We start from the raw sequence: 19,338 nt of genomic DNA, 5'->3' as shown, positions 1-19,338 counted from the left end.
CCCTTTATTTTTCCGGTTAACTGGTGTATGTGTGTGTGTGACTGTGACGGGCTAAGGAAAAAAGGGAACTTTAATATTTCAATCTGTGTGTTTATGCTTAAGTTCATTACTGGTTATGACTTGTTTCATAATAAACTGATAATTTTGTTGTTTATTTAAGAAACCTAGTTGGTGTGTTTTATTCTGGCATAAAAATAGAGTCTATGATTGACTGTATCGGTAAGTGGGAAAAAACTTAAGTATATGTTGTGACCTGTGGAGAAGTGGAACTAGAATAAACAGTGCACTCCTCCCACCTCGGTTGTAATAACAGTTAAGGAGTAGTTGGATATGCACTTGAAGTGCTGTAACCTACAGGGCTACAGACCAAGAGCTGGAAAGTGGGATCAGGCTGGATGGCTCTTTTTCAGCCAGCACAGACATGATGGGCCAAATGGCCTCCTTCTGGTGCTGTAAATTTTCTACATCCTGGTGAGGGAGACTCACTCCTTTCAAACCAGCGCCTGTCGAAGGTCAGAGGGCAGAGCTGGTGATGTTAAGCTTGTTTGCTTATATTATTCCATGTCCTCAAAGGGGGAAGCGAAGTTATTTACATTAAGTCGCGAATTGATTACAACTTGCGCTTTACATGGCCATTTGGTGTCTGTAACATAATTCTGACTCCTGGTTGACCTCAACTTGCTGAAACGTTGTCAGTTTGCTCCTCAGACGGATTGGAGGATCATACATGACACATCATCCAGTTCAAAAGGGTCCTGTTGTTACACCCCAGGGTAATACTAACCGTATAATTATTTATGAGGTGAGTGTGGGCACACTCCTGAATGTAAAGACCCTCAGACCGCTTCTGGAAGTGAGTGGATACCCAGGGGAGTGTCTAAGGCAAGACCCGAAACTGCCAATAGCGCAAGTCTTACATATCATGGGAGAATTTTCCTTAACTGTTCACCCTAGTCGGTTAGTACAGCCCTTAGTATAGAGAAGAAGATGGAGAGGCACAGGATGATGTCAGTTGTGGACTAGGTCTGACTAAAACTTGCCCCCACCTCCCCCCGCCCCCGACCCTACTGGCAAGTGGAACTTTCCAAGCATGGGTCTAGCAACAGATAAAGTGTTTTTTTTTCCGTCTCGGTTAAACATTGCTGCGCTTGTGTTCTGTGACTAAATGTACCTATTCCCATTACCTCCTCCACAGGAAATAACAGGATTGTGGCTGAGTTCTGGCTCTAGGATCGAAGAGCTGGCCTCTCTTCAGATTGAAAATCCAAAGTCAGCTCGGGAAATCCGTCCCCCACCCCCCCCCCCCCTACCCCCACCAGACCTTGTGTCCCTCTGACCTGATGTCAGGGTGTAGCACCCTCTCATGAGGAACCCTTCTTCGCTGCCAGACTCGTTATCTTTTAAAGGGGAAACGTCTCAGGATGAAAGTGCTTTACAGACACACCACTTCAAAAGTGTGTCAGCTGTGGTTCAGTGGGTGGCTGTCTCACCACGGAAACAGCAAACATCATGGGTTTTAAGTCCCACTCGAACATGAGCACAAAGTCTAGGCTGACACACTCACTGAGTGAGGGCTGCACTGTCGTGCAGCTGAGGCATTTTAAACCGAGACCCTGTCTGCTCTCTCAGGCATATGTAAAAGATCCCACGGCCACTATTTCAAAGACGAATAGAGGAGCTCTCCCCTGCTGTCCTCTATCCTTCAACCACCATCGCAAAAACAGATTGTCTGATCAATGTTGCATTTTTGTTTGAGGGATCTTGCTGTGCACAAAGTGTCTGCCAAATTTTCTACATCACAACAGCTTCCAAAAAAAAATTGAATTAGCTGTAAAGCACATTGTGACAATAAAATTTAAATCTTTTCTTTTGGGTTGATTTTGAAGGTGGGACCCGCCTTGATGCACATAGCCCTTTTAAGCTGTCTCCTTTCTCTCTCAGCGATAAACTTAAGAGACAGATGAATTACTCATCAGAACTGGCCATGACTCCCCACCATTTGAGTTGCTGGCTCGTGTATGGTTTTCCTTGTTTGTGTTGGAAGCAGATTTGTTTGAAAGGCTTGGCCAGAAATGCTGCAACAGGGCAAGGCGCGAGACCCAGTGTGTTCCAGCAGGATCCAGCAGGGTCCAGCTCTCCACCTCCAGCCACTCCCACTGACCGAGTGCTCTGTAAAAGACCGTGACCAGCGCCACCACTCTTCACATGAACAGGGGAAGCTCATTCATCCCCTGAGCCTGTTCTGCCATTCAGTTAGATCCTAGAACCATAGAAAACGTACGGCACAGAAGGGGGCCATTCAGCCCATCATGTCTGCGCTGGCCTAAAAAACTAGCCGTCCAAACTAATGCCACCTTTCAGTACCTGACCCGTAGCCCTGCAGGTTACAGCACTTCAGGTGCATGTCCAGGTATCTTAAAAGAATTGAGGATTTCTGCCTCCACCAGAGTTCCTGGCAGTGAATTCCAGACACCCTTTTCCTCATGTCCCCTCTAATCCTTCTACCAATCACCTTAAATCTGTGTCCCCTGGTAATTAACCTCCCCCCTAGGGGAAACAGGTCCTTCCTGTCTACTCTATCTAGGCCCCTCATAATTTTGTATACCTCAATTAAGTCACCCCTCAGCCTCCTCAGTTCCAGGGAAAACAACCCGAACCTATCCAATCTTTCCTCATAGCTGCAACCTTCAAGCCCTGGCAACATTCTTGCAAATCTCCTGTGTGCTCACTCCAGAGCAAATATGTCCTTCCTGTAATGTGGTGACCAGAACTGTACGCAATACTCCAGTGTTTTATACAGTTCCAGCATCACATCCCTGCTTTTGTATTCTATACCTCGGGCAATAAAGGAAAGCATTCCATATGCCTTCTTCACTACTTTATCCACCCGGTCCTGCCACCTTCAGGGACCTGTGGACATGTACTCCAAGGTCTCTCACTTCTTCTACTCCTTTCAATATCCTCCTGTTTATTGTGTATTCCCTCGCTTTGTTTGCTCTCCCCAAATGCATTACCTCACACTTCTCTGGATTGAATTCCATTTGCCACTTTTCCGCCCACTCAACCAAACCATTGATATCATTCTAGAGTATACAGCTATCCTCTTCACTATCAACTACACGGCTAATTTTTGTGTCATCAGCAAATTACCCAATCATGCCTCCCATATTTAAGTCCAAATCATTAATATATACCACAAACAGCAAGGGACCCAACACTGAGCCCTGTGGCACGGCACTGGAACCCGCTTTCCATTTGCAAAACATCCGTTGACCATTACCCTTTGTTTCCTGTCACTGAGCCAATTCTGGATCCAAACTGTCACCTTCCCCTGTATCCAATGGGCTTTCATTTTACTGACCAGTCTGCCATGTGGGACCTTCTAAAATGCCTTACTAAAATCCATGTAGACCACATCCACTGCACTACCCTCATCAATCTTCCTTGTTACTTCCCCAAACAACTCAATTAAGTTAGTAAGACATGCCCTTCTCCTAACAAATCCATACTGACTATCCCTGATTAATCCATGACAATAATAATAATGATAATAAGTGGCAGTTTATCCTGTCCCTCAGAATTGATGCTAATAATTTACCAACCATCGAGGTCAGACTGACTGGCCTTATTATTTGACCTATCCCTTGCACCCTTTTTAAACAATGGTACAATGTGCGCAGACCTTGAATCGTCTGGTACCTCGCCTGTATCGTGAGGATTTGAAGATGATCCTCAGAGCATCCGCTATTTCCTCCCTGGCTTCCTTTAACAACCTGGGCTGCAATCCATCTGGCCCTGGCGATTTATCCACTTTCAAGGATGTCAGACCCTCTCGTACTTCCTCTCTCATTATGCTTATCGTATCTAATATCTCACACTCCTCCTCTTTAACTACAATGTCTGTATCAACCCTCTCCTTTGTGAAGACAGAAACAAAAAACTCATTAAGAACCCTGCCCACATCTTCTGCATCCATGCATAAATTCCCTTGTACATCTCTGATAGGCCCTACCCTTTCCTTAGTTATCCTCTTGCTCTTAATGTACTGATAAAACATTTTTGGGTTTTCCTTGATTTTACCTGCCAATAATTTTTCATCTTGTCTCTTTGCTTTTCTAATTTCCTTTTTTACTTCACCCCTTGTATCTGTATCTTAATTCCATTTACCTGCCCTCGTTCCGTACCCCTTAATACACTTACCAGACAAAAATCTATCAAACTCAGTTTTGAAATGATCAATTAGCGCCCTAGCCTCAACAGTTTATTGAGGGGAGAGAATTGAGATTTCCACTGCCCTTTGTGTGAGGAAGTGCTTCCTGACATCACCCCTGAACAGCTTAGCTCTAATTTTAAGGTTAGGCTGTTTGCAACCTTGGTGTTATTTGACCGCAAGATGAACTTCCAATCACATATTCGTGCCATCACTAAGACCGCCTATTTCCACCACTGTAATGTTGCCTGACTTCGCCCGTGTCTCACTTCATCTGCTGAACCCTCATTCATGCCTTTGTTACCTCCAGACTTGACTATTCCAATGCACTCCTGACTGGTCTCCCACATTCTACTTTCCATAAACCTGAGGTCATCCAAAACACTGCCGCCCATGTCTTAACTTTCACCAGGTCCCTTTTGCCCATCTCCCCTGTGCTCGCTGACCAACATTGGTTCCTGGCCAAGCATCTTGATTTGAAAATTCTCATCCTTGTTTTCAAATCCCTCCATGGTCTCGCCCCTCCCTATCTCTGTAATCTCCTCCAGCTGCACAACTCTCCACGATATCTGCGCTCCTCTAATTCTGACCTATTGAGCATCCCTGATTTTAATCGCTCCACCATTGGTGGCTGCACCTTCAGTTGCCTAGACCCCAAACTCTGGAATACCCTCTCCAAACCTCTCAACCTCTCCACCTCACCTTCCTCCTTTAAGACTCTGTGACCAGAGTTTGATAGATTTTTGTCAGGTAAGTATATTAAGGGGTACGGAACCAGGGCAGGTAAATGGAATTAAGATACAAATACAAGTGCTGGGCTTGGAGGCGACGCCCTTCAAAGTTGAATACCCACACTCATGCTGGCTCATGAGGAATGGCCACCTGGCTGAGGTCTTTGGCTGTATTGAGCAACAAATGCTGCTCTTGCCTGGAGCACCCACATCCCATCAATGAATAAAAACAAGTCCCCAAGGCCCTTCACTGGACCATTATCAAGCAAGAAGAGTTGGCACCGAGATACATTTTAAGGAGTATCTTAAAGGAGGAGAAAGGTAGAGGGGCGGAGAGGTTTAAGGAGGGGATACGTGGGTCCAATCGATGGGTGGGTGGAATCCATTAATGGCAGCAAAACCCAATACCCTCTGTGCCTGTGCTGGCCCATCTGCTTGGATGTAGTCCCTCACCCTCTGGAATAGGGAATCCCCGACCTGCCTGATGGCATGATGAGCTGCCAACTGCGAGATGCCACCCAGGTCAACAGCTGATCCCTGGAATGACCCAGAAGCATAAAAATTCAGTGACCTTGATGACTGCAGGTCAGGAACTGCCATGGGGGATGTGTAGCAGCAGGGTCATTGTGGATCACAGCACAGATGTCCGTGACCATCTGCTTGGATAGGCACAGTCTCATATGGCACTGGCACTCTGTCAATGGAAGGTAGCTGAGTTTTGGGCAGTACAGCGGATATCTTGGCTGGTGCATTCTTCCATTCGCAGCCTCGCACTGTGCTTCCCTGGCCTCGTCCTGACCAGGAGGATGCATCCACTGAAGCTTCTCCTTGTTACTCTGTCCAGTGTTAGAGTACCCTGCTCTCATGTCAACTTCCCCGGCCAGCACTCCTATGTTCCCCGAGGTTTCCTCTGCTGCCCAAGTGATGCCAACAGCCTCACGTCTCTCTCAAGAGTCCTTTCTGCCCTCCCTTTGAAAATGGCGTCACGTTCCGGAGACGTTGGGATCCAGTGACGACCTGTGGGAATGCAAATTTTCAATGTCCGCTTCATGACTGTTCCCACCGGCAACTGAAAATCCAGCCCCAACTCTGCCTCTCTCCACAGATGCTGCCTGACCTGCTGAGCGTTTCCAGCACTTTCTGTTTTTTAACTTCTGAGTTCCAGCATCTGCTGTATTTTGCTTTTCCTTCGGAAATTTCAGCTCCACCTCACTTACCTCCTAAAGCTGCACGTGCTGGAGTTCGTCCTGTTCCCTTCTGAAGGAGGGCAGCGGAGGCTGGAGAGCATAGACAGGATAAAGGGAGCAGCGGAGGCCGGAGAGCACAGAATAATCAAGGAGGAATGTCACAGCTAGGCAATTGTTTTATTGACCATTACAGTTTTTTTCTGCTCGGGAAGTGGGTTAAACTCAGAAACTCAGAAACTGAGAAACTATAACTTGCTATGACTTTATTAAATCAATAACTTAAACTAGATAATTAGTGAAACTGAAATAGTCGATTGAATAAAAACCTTAACTATTTGAATAAATAAAACGAGGTTAGGCGGAGCTGGCCGGATGGGTGCTGGGGCTTTAATGCATCGTGTGCGAGTTTGTGGAGAACGTCACGATCCCCAACAACCATATCTGCAGCTCGAGGAGCTTCGGCTCAGAGTTGTTGAGCTGGAATCCAAGCTGCAGACATATTGGGGCATCAGCGAGTGAGAGTTACCTGGACACTTTCTTCCAGGAGGCAGTCACACTGCTTAGGTTAAGTAGACTTTTAGGAGTTGGTCAGTGGTCAGGGACAGGAGGATGTGACTGCAAGGCAGGCAGGTATGGGGATCCAGAATGGACGAGCCTCAGCCCTCGACTTTGACCAACAGGTAGGAGGTACTTTTTAACCTGTGTGGATGAGAACAAGGACTGGAGGGTGGATGGGCAAAGTGACTGTGGCACCATGGTGCAGGAGCCCATTCAAGTCGCGGGAAAAGGAATGCGGTAGTGATAGGGGACTGTATAGTCAGGGAGATAGATACTGTTCTCTGCAGCCACGACCGGGAGTTTTCAAGGTTGTGTTTCCTGCTCAGTGGCAGGGTTAAAGACATCGTGTGGCTGGAGGCAAACTTGGAGGGGGAGGGGGAGGTGAAGATCCATATAGGTACCATATAGGTAGAACTAAGAATGAGGCTTTGCAGAGGGTGTTTGAGGAGTTAAGGTCCAAATTAAATAGCAGAACCTGAAGGGTAATAATCTCTGGATTTCTTTCTTTCTTTTCTTTCTTTTCTTTCTTTTGGGCCTCCTTATCTCGAGAGACAATGGATACGCGCCTGGAGGTGGTCAGTGGTTTGTGAAGCAGCGCCTGGAGTGGCTATAAAGGCCAATTCTGGAGTGACAGGCTCTTCCACAGGTGCTGCAGAGAAATTTGTTTGTTGGGGCTGTTGCACAGTTGGCTCTCCCCTTGCGCCTCTGGATTTCTACCTGTATAACATGCAAATTGGTATAGGGTCGAGCAGATCAGAGAATTAAATGCAAGGTTCAAAGAGTGGTGTGGGAAGAGGGGATTTTGATTCATGGGGCACTGGCACCAGTACTGAGGAAAGATGGAGCTGTTCCATTAGGACGTACTCCAGTTAATCCGGGCTGGGATCAGTGACCTGCAAATTGTATAACTCGGGCTGTGGTTAGAGCTTTAAGCAATGAGGTGGGGGATGGGAGATTTAGAAATCTAAGGAGAAAGTCGAGGCAATAGAGCAGTGTAGCAATTTGGGTAAAGGTAACTAGAGTGTGACAGGGAGTTTAACACTTATTGTGCATTAGAGAATAAGATCAAAGCAGGGAATAATGGTAAAAAAATTAAAATGAAATGCTCTTTATCTGAACGCACAAAGCATTCATAATATGATAGAAGAACTAATGGTACAAGAGATAAATGAGTTTGATCTAATTGTCATTACAGAGACATGGTTGCAAGGTGACCCAGATTTGGGAATGAATATTCCACAGTGCACAACATTTTGAAAAGGCGGGCAGAATGGAAGAGGAGGAGGAGTAGCCCTGATAGTAAAGGATGACATAAAGACAGTAGTAAGAAAGGATTTTAGCTCAGAAGATCAGGAGGTATAATCAGTATTGGTGCAGATTAGGAATAACAAGGGTCTCAAGACGCTGCTGGGAGTAGTTTATAGGCCCCTTAACAGTAGTTGTACTGTTGGACAAAACATTAAGCAAGTAATAATTGGACCTTTAACAAAGGTAATGCAACAGTCGCAGGTGACTTTAATTCTCATGCAGACTGGACAAATCAAATTGACAAAGGTAGCCTGGAGGACAAGTTCATGCAATGCATTCAAAACCATTTCCTAAAACAGTACATCATGGAATAGCCAGTGATAAGGTTATTTTAGATCTTGTATTGTGTAATATGTCAGGGCTAATTAGTAATCCCATGGTGAAGGATCATATGGGAAAGAGTGATCCTAACATGAAAAATTTCACGTTAAGTTTGAAAGTGAAATACTTAAGTATAAAACAAGAGTCTTAAACTTAAAGCCAATTACATAGGTATGGGGTTGAGTTGACTAAGTTTGGTTGGGAAAATAGTTTAAAAGTGGTAGATATGCAAAGGTAAATACTTTAAAAAAATCAAAATTATCAACAAAAATACATTCCAATGAAAAACAAAGACTTCACAGGAAAAGTGATCCATCTGTGGCTAACTAAAGAAGTTAAGGGTAGTATTAGATTAAAGGAAGAAGTGTATAACAGTATGAAGCGTAGTGATGATTTAGTTTAGAGATACAGCACTGAAACAGGCCCTTCGGCCCACCGAGTCTGTGCCAACCATCAACCACCCATTCATACTAATCCGACAGTAATCCCATATTCCTACCACATCCCCACCTGTCCCTATATTTCCCTGCCACCTACCTATACTGGGGGCAATTTATAATGGCCAATCAACCTACCAACCTGCAAGTCTTTGGCATGTGAGAGGAAACCGGAGCACCCGGAGGAAACCCACGCAGACACAGGGAGAACTTGCAAACTCCACACAAGCAGCACCCAGAATTGAACCCGGGTCCCAGGAGCTGTGAGGCTGCGGTGCTAACCACTGCGCCACTGTGCCTGAGGATTGGGAGAGTTTTAGAAACCAGCAAAGAGCAGCTAAAAAGTCGATTAAAAAGGAAAAAAATTAAATATGAGAGAAAACTAGCCAGAAATATAAAAAAAATGGTAAGAGCTTCTATAAGTAGGTAAAAAAGGAAGAATTAGCAAAAATAAAGTCCCTTAGAAGCTGAGACAGGAAAAACTATAAGGGGAATTAAGGAACTAGCAGACTTGCTAAACATAAATTTTGCATCTGTCTTCACAATCAGATAACACAAAACACATACCAAAAATAGTTGGGAACCAAGGGTCTAATGAGAGTGAGGATAGATTCTTGACAAGCAAGGGGGTGAAAGGTTATCGGAGGTGGAAATGTGGAGTAATCAATTCAGCCATGAACTTATTGCGTGCTGGAGCAGGCTCGAAGGGCCGAGTGGCCTACTTCTGCTCCTAATTCGTATACTGGTATGTTCGTAAGCCCCCTCAGGATCTTACATATTTCAATCAAGTCGCCTCTTACTCTTCTAAACTCCAGCAGATACAAGCCTAGCTTGTCCAACCTTTCCATAGAAATGTAGAACCATAGAAAAATTACTGCACAGAAGGAGGCCATTCAGCCTGTTGTGTCCGTGCTGGCCGAAAAAACTAGCCACCCAATCTAATCCTGCCTTCCAGCACCTGGTCCATAATCTTGCCGGTTACAGCACTTCAGGTGCATGTCCAGATACCTTTTAAATGAATTGAGGGTTTCTGCCTCCACCACCATTCCTGGCAGTGAATTCCAGACTCTCACCGCCCTCTGGGTGAAAAGGTTTTTCATCATGTCCCCTCTAATCCTTCTACCAATCACCTTAAATCTGTGCTCCTGGTAATTAACCTCCCCATTAGGGAAACAGGTCCTTCCTGTCTACTCTATCTAGGCCCCTCATTATTTGTACACCTCAGTTAAATCACCCCCCAACCTCCTCTGTTTTAAGGAAAACAACCCTAGCCTATCCAATCTTTCCTCATAGCTGCAACTTTCAAGCCCTGGCAACATTCTTGTAAGTCTCCTCTGTGCTCTCTCCAGAGCAATTATGTCCTTCCTGTAATGTGGTGACCAGAACTGTACACAATACTCCAGCTGTGACCTAACCAGCATTTTATACAGTTCCAGCATTACATCCCTGCTTTTGAATTCTATACCTCGGCCAATAAAGGAAAACATTCCATATGCCTTCTTCACCACTCTACCTACCTGTCCTGTCACCTTCAGGGACCTGTGGACATGTACTCCAAGGTCTCTCACTTCTTCTACCCCTCTCAATATCCTCCCGTTTATTGTGTATTCCCTCACTTTATTTGTCCTCCCCAAATGCATTATCTCACACTTCTCTGGATTGAATTCCATTTGCCACTTTTCCGCCCACTCAACCAAACCATTGATATCATTCTGGGGTCTACAGCTATCCTCTTCACTATCAACTACACGGCCAATTTTTGTGTCATCAGCAAATTACCCAATCATGCCTCCCGTATTTAAATCCAAATCATTAATATACACCACAAACAGCAAGGGATCCATAAGACAACCCTCATAAGACATCCCGCCCATTCCAGGTATTAGTCTAGTAAACCTTCTCAGATGACTTGCAGGTTAATAGGTAAATTGGCCATTGTAAATTGCCCCTAGTGTAGGTAGGTGGTAGGACAATTGAGGGAAGGTGGGGATGTGGTAGGGAATATGGGATTAATGTAGGATTAGTATAAATGGGTGGTTGATGGTTGGCACAGACTCGGTGGGCTGAAGGGCTTGTTTCAGTTCTGTATCTCTCTATGACTCTATAACTCGTCCAATGTCCTTACATCCTTCCTTAAATGAGGAAACCAGTACTGTACACATCACTCTGGATGTGGTTTCACCAATGCCCTGTATAACTGAAACATAACCTCCCTACATTTGTATTCAATTTCCTAATTACTTGCTGTATCTTTTGTGATTCATGCACTAGGACACCCAGATCCCTCTGCATCTCAGAGCTTTGCAATCTCTCATTGAAAGCTACAAAATACTTAAAGGGATAGACAGGGTAGATGCAGCTAAGATGTTTCCCCTACTTGGGGCGTCTAGAACCAGGGGACAAAATTTCAAAATAAGGGGGAAGCCACTTAGGACAGAGATGAGGAGAATTTTTTTTACTCAAAGAATTGTGAATCTTTGGAATTCTCTACCCTAGAGAGCTGTGGAAGCTCAGACATTGAGTATGTTTAAAGCAGAGATTGACAGATCCCTAAATCTTCTTCTTCTTTGGCCTCCTTGTCTTGAGAGACAATGGGTAAGTGCCTGGAGGTGGTCAGTGGTTTGTGGAGCAGCGCCTGGAGTGGCTATAAAGGCCAATTCTAGAGTGACAGACTCTTCCACAGGTGCTGCAGATAAAATTGGTTGTCGGGGCTGTTACACAGTTGGCTCTCCCCTTGCACTTCTGTCTTTTTTCCTGCCAACTGCTAAGTCTCTTCGACTCGCCACACTTAAGCCCCGCCTTTATGGCTGTGCGCCAGCTCTGGCGAACGCTGGCAACTGACTCCCATGACTTGTGATCAATGTCACAGGACTTCATGTCGCGTTTGCAGATGTCTTTAAAGCGGAGCCATGGACGGTCGGTGGGTCTGATACCAGTGACGAGCTCGCTGTACAATGTGTCTTTGGGGATCCTCCCATATTCCATGCGGATCACATGGCCAAGCCATCTCAAGTGGCACTGGTTCAGTCGGGTGTATATGCTGGGGATGTTGGCCGCCTCGAGGACTTCTGCATTGGAGATACGGTCCTGCCACCTGATGCCAAGGATTCTCCGGAGGCAGCGAAGATGGAATGAATTGAGACGTCGCTCTTGGCTGACATACGTTGTCCAGGCCTCGCTGCCGTAGAGCAAGGTACTGAGGACACAGGCTTGATACACTCGGACTTTTGTGTTCTGCGTCAGTGCGCCATTTTCCTACACTCTCTTGGCCAGTCTGGACATAGCAGTGGAAGCCTTTCCCATGCGCTTGTTGATTTCTGCATCGAGAGACAGGTTACTGGTGATAGTTGAGCCTAGGTAGGTGAACTCTTGAACCATTTCCAGAGCGTGGTCGCCGATATTGATGGATGGGGCATTTCTGACGTCCTGTCCCATGATGTTCGTTTTCTTGAGGCTGATGGTTAGGCCAAATTCGTTGCAGGCAGCCGCAAACCTGTCGATGAGTCTCTGCAGACACTCTTCAGTGTGAGATGTTAATGCAGCATCGTCAGCAAAGAGGAGTTCCCTGATGAGGACTTTCCGTACTTTGGTCTTCGCTTTTAGACGGGCAAGGTTGAACAACCTGCCACTTGATCTTGTGGAGAAAAATTCCTTCTTCTGAAGACTTGAACGCATGTGAGAGCAGCATTGAGAAGAAGATCCCAAACAGTGTAGGTGCGAGAACACAGCCCTGTTTCACGCCACTCAGGATAGGAAAGGGCTCTGATGAGGAGCCACCATGTTGAATTGTGCCTTTCATATTGTCATGGAATGAGGTGATGATACTTAGTAGCTTTGGTGGACATCCGATCTTTTCTAGTAGTCTGAAGAGACCACGTTTGCTGACGAGGTCAAAGGCTTTGGTGAGATCAATGAAAGCAATGTAGAGGGGCATCTGTTGTTCACAGCATTTCTCCTGTATCTGACGAAGGGAGAACAGCATGTCAATAGTGGATCTCTCTGCTCGAAAGCCGCACTGTGTCTCAGGGTAGACACGCTCAGCCAGCTTCTGGAGCCTGTTTAAAGCGACTCGAGTGAAGACTTTCCCCACTATGCTGAGCAGGGAGATTCCACGGTAGTTGTTGCAGTCACCGCGGTCACCCTTGTTCTTATAGAGGGTGATGAAATTGGCATCGCGCATGTCCTGTGGTACTGCTCCCTCGTCCCAGCACAGGCAAAGCAGTTCATGGAGTGCTGAGAGTATGGCAGGCTTGGCACTCTTGATTATTTCAAGGGTAATGCCGTCCTTCATAACTGGGTGAAAAAACTGGAACACAGGAACAGGAGGAGGCCATTCAGCCCCTCGAGCCAGTTACACAGGAACAGGAGGAGGCCATTCAGCCCCTCGAGCTCATTAAACTATTATGGGAAATCTGGATCCTAACTTTTACCGTGTACTTTGGCTCCATATCCCTTAAAATATCATTGGCTAGCAAAAATCTATCACGCCCAAAATTAAAATTATTAATTGAACTGGCATTTACAGCTTGTTTCGTGGGAGAGAGTTCCACACTCCTGCCACCTTTTGTGTGAAGAAGTGTTTCCGAGCCCCTCATCTGATCTTGCCTCTGATTTTCGGGTTATGACCCCTTGTCCTAGACTCCCCCCTCTCCAGCGAAAATAGCTGCTCTCTATCTGACCTATCAATTCCTCTAAGTACCCTAAAAACTTCAATCAGATCAGCCCGTAACCATCTCTATTCCAGGGAATCTCTCCTCTCAATCTAGGCCTTGGTGCCCTGCTAACATTCTGTGAACATGCACTGCACTGCTTCCATGGCCGATTGTTTAAGGCACGGTTGCCTAGAATATCACAGATTGGTTTCTACCTGCACCGCATGGTCTGTGGAGTGTTAAAGAAGGGCGGCTCACCACCACCTTCTCAAAGGGGCAACTTAGGGAGTGGGCAAACAAATGCCAGTGCTGCCCACATCCCAATAACCCAAGGGATAAAAGCCCCAGCGACCTGATTGGTTGCTGGGAATGTGAGTGGCAGGTGGGCTCGAGGGGATGGGTGAGTGACACCCGAGGGGGCGGGCCCCCATGCTGATAAGGTGCCACCTGATTGGTCGCTGCTGTTGTGAGTGACAGGAACAATAAAGTGGGTGGGGCTCAGCTCCTGGGGCTGTAGACAATCGCGAGTGTCCGGAGCAGCGTTCGGTTCAGATGTCCTGTGAGTAACTTTTCAGAAACTTTGTGCAAAACTTCTTTTTTTTTTCCCCCCCTGACGCGTGTGTTTTAGTTTGTCCTAAATGTGAGTTTGTTTTAAGAGGCGAGGAAGGTGATTGGATGTGAAGCCAAAGTTAGTTCCTAACTCGTAAGAGAGTTTCAAAAGTTTGTTTCAGGTGACCAGAAATTGACCCAAGCTGAAACTGACGAAGGGTAAATGTTCTTTTTGTGACATTGCAAAACTTTTCCGTTTGAATTCCCAGCGGTCGTTTTTTTTAATCTTTGTTTCTTGAGTCGCCCCTTGTTTAAATTACTCAAATAGATCTCCTTAAGTTGTTCTGAAGTTAGGCGGTCGAGTTTGGGGTTTGGTTGGAAAAATATGGGATTAAACGCTGGATCTTAAGTTGCAGAAAACTTTACAAAAAGTCCAGCCTGTGTTGCTGGAGGGGGCTATCTGCCTCTTAAAGCGGTCTCTCCGGTTACCTGGTAAAGGTCATGCTCGCCCTAAATCTGCTTTTACAAGTGGCGCCTTTAAAAGTGGTCGAGGGAGGGGGGAGAGTCCCCAGGGCTGATATCCTGTGTCCAAGCGGATTTGAAACCCGATATAAGTGTTTGAGAATGGCTGGGGCAGAAACCAACATCCTAACGTGAAAAGCAATCCCATCTCTGGGAATCCCATTGTGGGGGGGAGGGTCCCGAGAAGCGAATCTCTCTCTGCACAGCGGGAAGTTCCTGGTTCCTGTCCCATTGCTTCAAAGCCCTCATTAACACACAATCCTGCTCACTTTTGGGAGAGCTGACACTGGCAACCCCAGATTAGAAAAGATTTCACCCCCCCCATCTTTTCCTCCCCCTCACCAGCCAGTTACAATGCCCCACTTCCGAGGTATATCCAGACTAAAGACTTCTTAGTTATAACATCACACCCTCCCGGTCACGTTTCAGGGCTGGTGTCTGACAAGAGTCAGTGCTTTGCAGTAAAAGGTTGACTTTAAAAATTGTGATACCTGGAGAATTATTTCTCCCCATGTATTATTTTTGCAGGGTGTGGGGCACAGTCCTGAGAGTGCCACACTGTCAGAGGTGCCATCTTTCAGATGAGATGTTAAACCGAGGCCCCGTCTACCCTCCTGGGCAGATGTAAAAGATCCCATGGTACTGTTCTGAAGATCAGTGGAGTTATCCTCCCCCACCCCCCCTATAAAAACAGAAAGTGCTGGAAATACTCAGCAGGTGTGGCACTTTGTTTTTATTTCAGATTTCCAGCAGCTGCAGTATTTTGCTTTTGTTTTAAGAGTTCTTCCTGGTGTCCTGGCCAATGGTTATGCCACAAACCATGTCAGCAAAGCATATTATTTGGTTATTTAACACACTGCTGTTTGGGGGAGCTTGCTGTGCGCACAACGGATGCTGTGTTTCCTACATTACAACAGTGACTGCACTTCATTGGATACGAAGCAGTTTGGTATGTCCTGAGGTGGTGAAAGGTGCGATATAAATTAAAGTTCTTTCCTGTAAGATTGTGGCAGATATCATTAGCTCCCTGTTTTGGTGTGGATGTTGCAGTCTGCTGTATACACACTGGCCATTTACATCTCTGTTCTCAGTGGATTTGGCTTGTGTGTGTGTGTGTGTGTCCATTCAGCCCCTTGGTTCAATTACATCCTGGCTGATCTGCACCTCCTTCATTTACCTGACTTTGCTTCATCATGCTTGACACAAAAATCTATCGAGCTCAGTCCTGAAAATGTCATTTTTTTTTTAATATAAAGGGATCTAAGCCTAGTTGATGCAACTCGGAAGTTTTAGGGATTATCTAGTTTCAGTTTTGGAGGTGCTTCGCCCTAGTGCTGTCAGTCTGAGCCATTTCAAGGCATTGAAAGGATCTGGAGTGAGACAAGCTGGGGATTGGTATGGAGATGGAATCGATCCCTTTATCCTCTAGCCCTCAGCCATACTCTTGCATCTCCGTCAGTGGATGGTGATCAGGAGCTCTTGATGCCAACCACATCTCCCTGGCTGTGATTGGCCAGCTCAGCACTGACTGGGGGGAGTGAGTCAGGTACCCTCTGGGTCAGGGGTCAGGCTGTTGTATTGTTTGGGCACGATGTGTCTTTTTTTTTTTAACCCTCCCTCTGAGCAGCGGTTACTTTAAGCTTTTAAATTTTCTCTCTGTAATTTTTTTTCTTTAAAACCAATCCCAGTTTTCCACCCTCTAGAGTGGGGACTGCCGCTGGGATCTGATTCTGTGGGCACGGGCTGCTGTGACTAGCTGAACTTTATGTGTAAGTTTGGGCGTGATGTGTTGGCAGGCTGTTTGACCACAAGGGGCAGTGTTGTACAGCTTCAGCCGATGTCCACCTCCCCTGTCCATTCTTCTCCACTCTTTCCTCCTTTCTGCCTTCCCCTCCACCCACCACTGACTGCCTGTGTGCCTCCCTGTCTGTGCTATCACAACAACCTTCCAGTGCAAGAGGAGGCTTGCTCTCTCACCTAGTTCTGCAAAATGATCTTTCATGTGATAAGGGTTAAAATGTTTTCAATTCAGTATTTTTCACTGAGTCTGTATGTAAAAGAAAAAAAAAAGCTGTTTATCAAGGGGAGAAGAGAGAGATAGAGCACATTGCATGAGTGGTAAGCCCATTGAGTTAATTGCTAACAGGCTTTTTGCTGGCACAGTGCCTGTGAAGTTCTCCATTCATAAAGCTCCAAGATTCCCTCTGGATCCAAGCTTCCCAATCCGACAGCCAAATGCTTTTCCTGTAATGAGTAAGTTTAAACACTAATACGTGAACAATGACGAACAGGTAAAGACCCTCAGGCCCATCCAACGTGCATCACAATTCCCCACCCTACCCAAAAGCATGTGATCTGCTGGGAGAGAGGAGAAACCAGATTAACACTCAGGCCAAAAAAATATCTGGGAAATTCCTTCCATCCTAGCTTAGGCAATCAACACTAATCCGGGAGATCACTCTTGTCCTGATAATTCTATGTTATACCTACTGTTTGTACAAACTGATCTCCATCCTAGCCAGAGACAGGACCAGCTCTCATGTGAATGGATTTAGTAAATCGGTGTCCTTCACACGAGCCAGGAACCTGGTACACAGGCCCACTCTCTGGGAAAGGAACCAGCTCTGGACATCTAACCTAGTTCTAACTTTATAGAACTTAACATTATGAGCCCTGCTTCTCCCAGACCTACTTAGCTGGAGCAAACTGTCAACTTGAACGCAAATTGATTCCCTTCATCTCAGAAACCTATTAAATCATTTTAAGTCTATCTATCTTTAAAGTGCAGAGACCCAACTCCACTCGCCTATCTTGATAGCTAAGATGCTCTTCCCCTGCACTCTTTCCAAAGCCTCAATATCGCCCACCATGTGAGGAGACAGGATTCCAAGTGAGGTCAGACCAAGGTCTTGTACAAGGATAGGATAGTATTGCCTTGTCTTATGATCCATCCTTTCCGTGCACCCCAATGCCCTATTTTCTCCAACTATCAGTGCGAGGCATTGCTCATGTACCTTTTAGAGATTAATACACTAGAATACCCAGATTGCTTTCTTTCTCCATCGCCTTTGATGCTTTTCACTAAAGGGCAAGTGTATGAATGTTGTGCATTTGCCCTGCCCACATGCGTAACACTGCACGTTTTCCCAGTTAAACATCATTTACCCGTCACAATTTCCGAACACATCTAGATCTGCCAGTAATAGTCACACATCCTCTACAGTCTTGACTCTTACTCAGATCTTGGTGTCATCCTGCCCCCAACACCTACATCGCGATCATTAATTAAAATGCTACAGAGCAATGGTCCCACCACCAATCCCTACAGAGATTTAGCTCTTAAAACTTCTAGGCTGGTCTACCTTACATTCGAGCTCTTCCACTCATATATGTAAGTCTATGCAAGCCTTTCTACTTAGGTGTGAACAACTTTGATTTTTAATTACAAAGAAGGTGTCAGAAATTTTCTTTCCCTGGTAACTCAGTGTTGTCTTTCACTCTCCCATTACTTTTGACCTTCCAAAAGGCATTTGATACAGTGCTACACAACAGATTTGTGAGCAAAATTGTAGCTCATGGAATAAAAGGGATGGTAGCAACATGGATACGGAATTGACTGAGTGACAGGAAACAAAGTGTAGTGATTAATGAGTGTTTTTCGGGCTGGAGGAGGTTTGTAGTGGAGTTCTCCAGGGGTCAGTGTGGGACCTTTGCTCTTCCTGAAATATATTAATGACCTAGTCCTTGGTGTACTGGGCACAGCTTGTGGATGATACAAAACTTGGAGCAATTGCAAAATGTGAGGAGGATAGTGTAGAACTTCAAAAGGACATAGACAAGTTGGTGGAATGGGCAGACAGGTGGCAGATGAAGTTCAATGCAGAGAAATGTGAAGTGATTCATTTTGTTAGGAAGAATATGGAGAGACAATATAGAATAAAGGGTACAATTCTAAAGTGGGTTCAGGGGCTGAAGGACTGTTGCTGGGATTTGATTCTGTGGGCTAGGCTCTTGTGACTAGTTGAACTTTATGTGCAAGTTATGTGTTTAAGGTGTTTTGACCTCAAGGGGCAGTGTGGTGCAGCTTCAGCTGATGTCCACCTAACCTGTCCATCACTCTCCCTTCTATCTTCCATACTGTTTACTGCCTTGTCTAACTCTGGGGATATATGTGCCTAAGTCGTTGAAGGTGGCAGGACAGGTTGAGAGAGCGGTTAATAAAGCATACAGTATCCTGGGCTTTATTAATAGGGATATAGAGTACAAGAGCAAGGAAGTTATGTTGAACTTGTGTAAGACACTAGTTCAGCCTCAGCTGAAGTATTGCATCCAGTTCTGGGCAACGCACTTGAGAAAACTCATGGGTGGCGCAGTGGTTAGCACCGTGGCCTCACAGCTCCAGCGACCCGGGTTCGATTCTGGGTACTGCCTGTGCGGAGTTTGCAGGTTTTCCCTGTGACCGTGTGGGTTTTTGCCAGGTGCTCCGGTTTCCTCCCACAGCCAAAGACTTGATAGGTAAATTGGCCATTATAAATTGCCCATTATAAATTGCCCCTAGTATAGGTAAGGGGAAGGTGGGGATGTGGTAGGAATATGGGGTTAATGTAGGTTTAGTATAAATGGGTGGTTGATGGTCAGCACAGACTCGATGGGCCAAAGGGCCTGTTTCAGTGCTGTATTTCTAAAAGAAAAAATGGAGATAGTACAGAAAAGATTCATGAGAATGGTTCCAGGGATGAGGACCTTCAGTTATGAAGATAGTTTGGAGAAGTTAGGACTGTTTTCCTTGGAGAAGAGAAGGCTGAGAGGTGATTTGATAGAGGTATTCAAAATCATGAGGGATCTGGACAGAGTAGAAAGAGA

General features: G+C 45.7%; 1 protein-coding gene across 2 annotated transcripts in view; it reads left to right on the top strand.

The window, feature by feature from the left end:
- The first annotated feature begins 13,878 nt into the window (after positions 1 to 13,878).
- The window catches only part of lpar2a (lysophosphatidic acid receptor 2a), a 66,904-nt gene continuing 61,444 nt past the window's right edge, over positions 13,879 to 19,338 (top strand). The window contains exon 1 of one of the 2 annotated variants that reach the window (XM_068020905.1): positions 13,879 to 13,963. The gene's annotated coding sequence lies outside the window, so the exon portion shown is untranslated. Of the gene's footprint in view, positions 13,964 to 14,153; positions 14,173 to 19,338 lie in introns of those variants that run through there. The other variant, XM_068020908.1, reaches the window with a different exon arrangement.

This window comes from Heterodontus francisci, chromosome 43 (assembly GCF_036365525.1).
Source record: "Heterodontus francisci isolate sHetFra1 chromosome 43, sHetFra1.hap1, whole genome shotgun sequence".
NCBI classification, from domain to species: domain Eukaryota; kingdom Metazoa; phylum Chordata; class Chondrichthyes; order Heterodontiformes; family Heterodontidae; genus Heterodontus; species Heterodontus francisci.
This window is presented reverse-complemented; position numbering and strand designations above follow the sequence as displayed.